This window comes from Cheilinus undulatus, linkage group 7 (genome assembly GCF_018320785.1).
Source record: "Cheilinus undulatus linkage group 7, ASM1832078v1, whole genome shotgun sequence".
In the NCBI taxonomy this organism is placed as follows: domain Eukaryota; kingdom Metazoa; phylum Chordata; class Actinopteri; order Labriformes; family Labridae; genus Cheilinus; species Cheilinus undulatus.
This window is the reverse complement of record NC_054871.1, coordinates 17540645-17548997: the sequence shown is the minus strand read 5'-3', so window position 1 is coordinate 17548997 and position 8353 is coordinate 17540645.

Below are 8353 nucleotides of genomic sequence, written 5' to 3'. Positions count from 1 at the left end.
TTTAACAGGATCAAACTTGTGACATCCACAGCCTAGGACAATGTGAAAGCAAGACTGTCAGAAAGTGTCTTTCAGACTTCAAGGATCTCTCTACCTGTCAGTCTACATCAATTGATTATGGGAAATCTCAAGAATCAGCTGATGTTGCTCAGGCACAAAAGTGTGCAATATTTTTTGAAGCAGGTGTAGAGTAGTAAGGGTTGACTGATTGTGGTTTTTCAGTACCACTTACTAGAAGTGTGTGTGACCACTTAACGATATTTGGAACTGATATGCATTTGTTCTGACAAACAAAATTTACTTCTAGTCACAAAAGTAAAACTGCATGTTAAAAAAAATTAAGGACAATTTAGCACTACATCTGTCAACACGAGAAACAGCACAGAGCAAACAGGAAGTGGGGCTGTACACTCTCTGTGTCAGTGCCACCCAGGCCTCAGTGCTGATTGGCTGATAGTTCTGTGACATCAAGCCAGTCAAACAGTGTTGTGAGCGGAACATTAGGTGAGACTGTAGGGAGTAAAAACAAAACCAGAGGGACAGAAAGTAACACACATTTGAATTGATCTTGATTAATTGATCTCGGGCGATTTGATTATCTGTGAAACAAAATGCAGAATCAGCTAAATGCCAAATATCTGCATCAGCAATCAGTCAGGTTGATACTCTGTCTACCTGCAGTGTAGAGAAGAGTCTGGGGGTCTAGACGGGTGGGGGCACTAAGTGTATCATATCTTATTGTTTGATATCGTAGGTGACATAAGGTAATGTGAAGTATCATATCCTATTGTCTTATGTAATGTCATGTTGTATTATATCTTATCATGCTGTATAGTATCAACTCATTGCACATGGTTTGCATCGTATTGTGTTGTATTGTATCACAGCATAATGAGCCACGTCATGTTGTCTGGCTTCGTAACGCGTTGCATAATGACACATCCTATCGTATTATATCATATTGCATTTTATCGTATCATATCATATTGTATCGTAACACATGGTATTGTATCATATTGCGTTATGTTTTACCATACTGTATTGTAACGTATTGTACCATTTTGTATCATGCTGTGTCGTATCGTACTGTAACATACCCTGTGGTGTGGTTTTCTACTGTATCATACTGTCATGCTGTACTTTGTCATATTGTATCCTGTCTTGTCATATGGTATCATAGTGTATCATATCCAGCTGTGTCTTATCATATCATATCATATCCTGCTTTCTCATACCATGTTGTGTTGTATCGCATTTTATCGTATCCTAACATATTGTATCGTGCCATGTGGTGCCATATTGTATCTGTCATGCTGCATAGTGTATTGTATCACAGCTAATACCATGGTTTGCATCATATCATACTGTACTGTATCATATTGAATCTTGTTGCATCATATCCTATTGTATCATTTTCTTTTTTTTTTTAGGACTTATTTTGCTTTTTGTAACTTTATTGTGGTAAACAACAGTGGAAAGAGTCCAAAACAGGGATGAGAGAGTGAAGGGTAGACATGCGGACCTGCATGCCTTGAACCACTAGGCCACCTGCACCCCCTATGGTATCATTTCTTGTCATAGTATTATGTGCCAGGTTATTTCATGCTGTCATATGATGTACTACCGTATGATATTGTATCATATCCTACCATATTGTACTGCGTATGCAGTGCCATATTGTATTATATCGTAAAATGGAAATAATTTGCCATGTAAAGTCATGACATGCCATATTATATGGCATCCTATCATGTGGTATGGGATGGTGTATGGTTTAGTATCATACGATATAGTCGTATCATTACGGCTTTTACCGTATCGTATTATGTAATATCATTTTATGTGGGTTGAGTCATATTGTATAAAATCGTATTGTAGCATATCATATCTATCATATCATGCCGTTCAGTGCCATATTGTATCCGTCATGTTGCATAGTGTTGTTTTGTTTTGTTTATTTTTTATTTTATCATACTATCATTCTTTACTGTATCACATATCATGACAATCATGTCACATCGGTTGTAGTAGTTTTCATTAGGCTTTTTAAATTAAGTTTTATTTTTGTTTTCACTTTTAGTTCAGTTTAAATTATTTTTTACTGCCACTTTTGTTAACTGAATTTTTATTTTTCAAAAAAAGCTTTGTTTTAGTTGAGTTTTTATTAGTATTAGTGTTGGTCTTAACAGCAATATGATTTACTTGTCAGTGGTGAGACCCAAAAGGGTCAGAAACAGTTAATATCACACAATGTTTTAAAAACACTTTCAAACAGGCCTTTCATTTTATTTATTCAAATATGATATCTGATAACTAAAGACCTAAACTAACTATTACATTTATTATCCTTCAGTCAAATCTGGCATTTAATGTCTCTCCAGGTTTTGGCATACATGTCAGTTTGCTGCTGTCAAAGACTAAAACTAAGGCAATTTTATCCCTAATTTAATTCAATTTTAGTCAGTTTTGTCAGAACAGTTTTAGTTTACTTTTAGTAAAGCTTATTTTTTGTTTAGTTTCAGTTTTTAGTTATTTAGTTAGTTTTAGTCAACTGTAGTAACCTTGTACATCACATTATTTGGTATGCTATTGTGGTATAATGTGCCCTGTCATGTCATGGGGTGCTTCGCCATATGGTATCCTATCATGTTGTATTGTCATATTGTATCACATGCTTTAATAATACCATATTGTTTCATATATTACCATGGCCTGCCACGTCATGTGGTATGGTATAGTCATTATAGTATATTATCATCTCACATGGTTTATCATATCATAGTTTAAGTTGTACCGTATCACATTGTATTACATAATTTGCATCATATGTTATTGTACCACATTGAGTTACATCATATTTTAATACATCATATCATCAGTGTGATGAAAAACCAGCAAATAAAATCCCCAGGATGCGTGTGTGCAGGCAGAACAGACACAGCTATACAGGCATTACCACACATTATACCCACACAGTGACAGGCGACCGGGTCAAAACAAAGTACGGGATGATCACTGAGGCATAGGCCACACCTGCAGTTTACATGCTGCTCTGATGGTGTTGTATCTATGGTCACTGCTTGTATGTGAGTGTGATATTCTGCCAGTTCCGCTTCAGTTCCCACCTCTCATTGCTAGGCGCCTATTTAACCTCACCTCACACACAAACCCGGCCCGCTAACACAAACTCACACCAGCACTGGGACACGCACACAGACGCACACGGGCAGATGTCAGGGGGGTGACGATGTGAATGAGACACAGCTAAACTGTGATGTGTGAGTAAGAGACTGAGGCCTGCCCTGCTGGTTGATACAGAGCAGGTGGAGAGATCCTCAGTGCTGGGTGTTTGCCAAGAGAAGAAACACAAACACATACATGTTCACAACACAACACCGACACACAAAAACAGAAAAGCAGATTTTATAGAGTGATCTAGGCAGAAATAATATGCTGTTTTGTCAGTTTTGTCCTTCACTTCATCACAGACTATCTCTCCTGTGCCTCATTTGCACAGAGCTCTCCACACGCCATAATTCCTTTATTTCTCTGTTGTGCCTCTATTCTATATTTACAGGTATTTGTTGTGTGACGGCTCACATCTAGACAACCTTGAAAATGCTGCGATCAAGGCTGATAACTACCGGTTGCAATTGCACTTTGAAGACAAAACAACATTAATTAGCGTCGAAAATGGAAATGCAGGCGTCACATGCATGCTGCCTCCAAGTTCGCCTCAGTTTGTGAGGAGAGAAACAACATTTCCTACATATTTTCATCTGTAATCCCTCTCTCTTTTCCTCTGATAGCTGTGCTCAGCAAGGTACATAAACAGGAAGCTCCTCTGCATTGATATACGGCATGTTTCAGCGTGTGACAGGTCAGCTTTGTACTGGCGGAGTGTAACCTCTCAGTTCTTGCTAAACCTTCAGGAAGCACGCAGCTCCTCACTCCCCTCCATCTGCTGGTCTCTATGAAGTGTGCACCCGATCACAGGAGCTTTGACTGCAGCTTCTGTCTCTACCACGCTGCAGTCGTACCTAACCCCTGAGCCAGATCAACAACACAGAGGGAAATAAAAAAGACATGAGTGAAAACATCAACATTTTTTTCTTTTTAAGTGTTTAAAATGTGCTTTCAGCCCCTGGGTGCAAAATTTCTGCATATTTAGCAATGAAAAACACAAGTAGGAATGTACTGACATGTGTATGTTGAAGAAAACAAAAAAATGGGAAAAGTTATAAGAATAATAAAGGTTCTTTATACAGTTACTTAGACTCTGAATCACTGGAAAGCACTGTCTTTAGAAAACATTGATTTGTCTTTTTCTCTGGATTAAAAAATGATTTTGTTAAACTTTTAATACTTTGATCTTTTCAGTTGTTTTACAGTGATTCTCAACTATTTTAATGATTTGTAATATTTACAGCATGGATTATGGAAGTATAAAAAGGTGTGTGGAACAGTTTAACCCCTAAATGCCTATTGTATCATATTTGATTCACACTCTTATGGGACCTCTATTGAATCAAAATATCAATAAATCACTTAAAAATCACTTTAATATAGGCAGAAAAATTATAAAAAAGCCCTACAGTGGATCATTGGTTGCCGAAAACACCTTAATTGATCAAATGTGATACAAAAAATATATCTGTAATTTTATGGAAATTTTTCTTTTTTGGATTTGGGTAGAAGGTTAAATAAATATTTTAGTTATAAAAAATGAGAATTTTCTGGCTATTATTTGAGTTAACAGGCTTTAAGGGGTTAAATCGGGAGTCTGAAGGTCCTACCCTGGAGGAAAGTAGACACCTGATCCATGCATCTTTTGGTAACTGGGTTTATGGTTCTGAAATGGATATTAAATAAAAAAGACAAGAGCTGAGTCTCTATTCCATAGTCAAAAAGGAGCAAATATCTAACAATGGTTTAATTTTGCTTCTTATTTTCCTATTTTCCTTTTTTGACAAACAAGTCATACTTCTTCTTTAAATATATACTTTTGGGGCTTTTTATGCCTTTATTAATAGATATAGATGAGGTAAGTGGTCAGAATCAAAAACATTGACAAGAAAGCAGGAGAGGAGCCACATGACTTGAACCAGGGATGCTATCTCAGGTCTAGACAGTTCTCTCTGTCGTGTCCTATAATAGACCAGCATTTATCATTAGTGTTATAATAAAGACCAGCGTTAATTACCATGAACACAGCATTAGCAGTATGTAGCCCCGTTACAGTGGCGACATAAACCTTCCCTCTAACAGGCAGGACTGTCGACCAGACCAGACTCACGTTGTGGTGGAAAGTAACTAACTACATTTACTTTTGGTATACTTTTAAAATCTCAACTTTCTCTTTTATACTTAAGTATACACTATATTGCCAAAAGTATTCGCTCACCTGCCTTGACTTACATATGAATTTGAGTGACATCCCATTCTTAATCCATATGGTTTAATATGATGTCAGCCCACCCTTTGCAGCTAGAACAGCTTCAACTCTTCTGGGAAGGCTTTCCACAAGGTTTAGGAGTGTGTTTATGGGATTTTTTGACCATTCTTCCAGAAGCATATTTGTGAGGTCACACACTGATGTTGGATGAGAAGGCCTGGCTCTCAGTTTCTACTCTAAGGTGTTCTATCAGGTTGAGGTCAGGACTCTGTGCAGGCCAGTCAAGTTCATCCACACCAAACTCTCTCCTCCATGTCTTTATGGACCTTGCTTTGTGCACTGGTACACAGTCATGCTGGAACAGGAAAGGGCCATCCCCAAACTGTTCCCACAAAGTTGGGAGCATGGAATTGTCCATAATCTCTTGGTATGCTGAAGCATTCAGAGCTCCTTTCACTGGAACTGAGGGGCCAAGCCCAGCTCCTGAAAAACAAGCCCACACCATAATCCCCCCTCCACCAAACTTTACACTTGGTGCAATGCAGTCAGACAAGCACCGTTCTCCTTGCAACCGCCAAACCCAGACTCATCCATCACATTGCCAGATGGAGAAGCGCAATTCGACACTCCAGAGAAGACGTCTCCACTGCTCTAGAGTCCAGTGGCGGTGTGCTTTACACCACTGCATCTGATGCTTTGCATTGCACTTGTTGATGTATGGCTTGGATGCAGCTGCTTGGCCATGGAAACCCATTCCATGAAGCTCTCTATGCACTGTTCATGAACTAATCTGAAGGCCACATGAAGTTTGGAGGTCTGTAGCGAACGACTGCAGAAAGTTGGCAAACTCTGTGCACTATGTACCTCAGCATCCATCATTTTATGTGGCCTACCACTTTGTGGTTGAGTTGCTGTCGTTCCCAATTGCTTCCACATTGTTATAACACCACTGACAGTTGACTGTGGAATATTTAGAAGTGAGGAAATTTCACGACTGGACTTGTTGCACAGGTGGCGTCCTATCACAGTACCACGCTGGAATTCACTGAGCTCCTGAGAGCAACCCATTCTTTCACAAATGTTTGTAGAAACAGTCTGCATGCCTAGGTGCTTGATTTTATACACCTGTGGCCATGGAAGTGACTGAACACCTGATTTCAATTATTTGGATGGGTGAGTGAATACTTTTGGCAATACAGTGTACTTTAGAGGAATCATTGCACTTGTCAAGCATTGAGTGATATTTTTCACACTAAAAGCCAAAACAAGGACATTCAAGCTTTCTACCAACAAGAAAATGGCCATTAATGAAACTTTTACGACACATGACAGTCAGTAGCATATGCTGAAAAAATGATCCCACATTCATCCAAAACAGCTGTTGCATTTTACTTTGGGTTAAGTCAAAAATTGTAATAATAATAAAAAAAAACAGGTTGGCGATTCACATTCTCTATTTATTATTGCAGATTAAGGAAAGATCATATTTCACTGTGAAAAGCAACAACTCAGTACTCCGTACTTCGTAAACCTTTAATGGCTTTTTACTTTTACTTGAGTACATGACCAGTACTTTTACTTCTACTTAAGTTAATTTTAACCAAAGTAACTGTACTTTTACTTGAGAACAATAGTCTGGTACTTTCCCCCCTCTGATTATAGGGTTTTGGACACAGCCAAGGTTAAAGTGAACACTTAAACAGGGGGGTTCTTACCCACATGTTACATCAGTGCTGATGCCAGTGATTGATAGTATCAAAGCTTTAAAAACTGCAGATTTTTACTCATATTTTACCCAAATAGAGAGAGAAGGGAAGCACCAGTAATGATACCAAGTTTGTGTGCCATCACCAAGCCTGAGCAGAAAACTGCAGATACTGTACTTGTTATGATTTTACAGCATGTTAGCCTCTCATTATTTAAGCATGTATACAGAGCTGGAGCCATGTCTGCTGTGTGATATTTTAATATGAATAAGGATGATAAAAGCAGCACACACTTACACTAGAGATGTACAGATTGTGAAAATGAGGGTCGATACCAGTGTAAATTAACATTGTAGTGGATGCTGATGCAGTGTCATCACTTCTTATGGTGTAAAGGTCTTTGCACACTGAGGCCATTATTTTTGAAAGTGTTTTATTCGGCCTGTATTAAAAAAAAACAACTCACACACTCAAACCTTGCAGACAGATACTGTTGCATTTTACATGTTCACTGCCAAAATACATAAAATGTGGCAAATTGTTTTGTACTGCGAAGAGAAAGAAGAGTGAAGATGATACTGTGCCTCTCTCACTCCTTGAAAAAAACACTGGGTCCATCCATTCTGACCAAGAGCTTATACAGTATCAGTTCGTGCGTCATGGCACTGTGCCAAGTTGGAGTGATAGAGTAGAAATTTTTTATTTAGTCTTTGTTAGATGGCTGTGAGTACAAACTTTGGCACACTATCAATTATGTTCCATGGTTGACATCCGTATATTACACAGGCAATCCACGAGGTTAAAGTGAGGTTTTGAGGCGTGGATGGCCTTACGGTCAGGTCACGCCCCATGTATGCAGGCTGCCTGGGTTCAAGTCCTCCTTTCGACTTCTTTAGCCCCACACTCTCAACCCTATTCCCGACTCTATCTACCGTCTTTCTCTCTAAATAAAGGCATAAAAAGCCCAAAAATATATCGAAAAAGTGAGGTTTCAGTGCAAGGGAGAGAGAGGGGGGAGGGAGCAGTAGACACTGATCTGAATCATCAGTCACCATTTTAAATGATTTGAACAGACGCAAAAATACACCAGAAATTTCCCCTGTTCCAAAAAAAAAAACAAAAAACTGAACATGAGATTTTCGAAAGGATGAAAAAAATGGATTCAGGGTGTAAAAGCCTTAAGACATTTAATATGCCAACATTTGTTCTCACATTTGATTGGGATGCCTGATACTATCAGTATGATATCAGC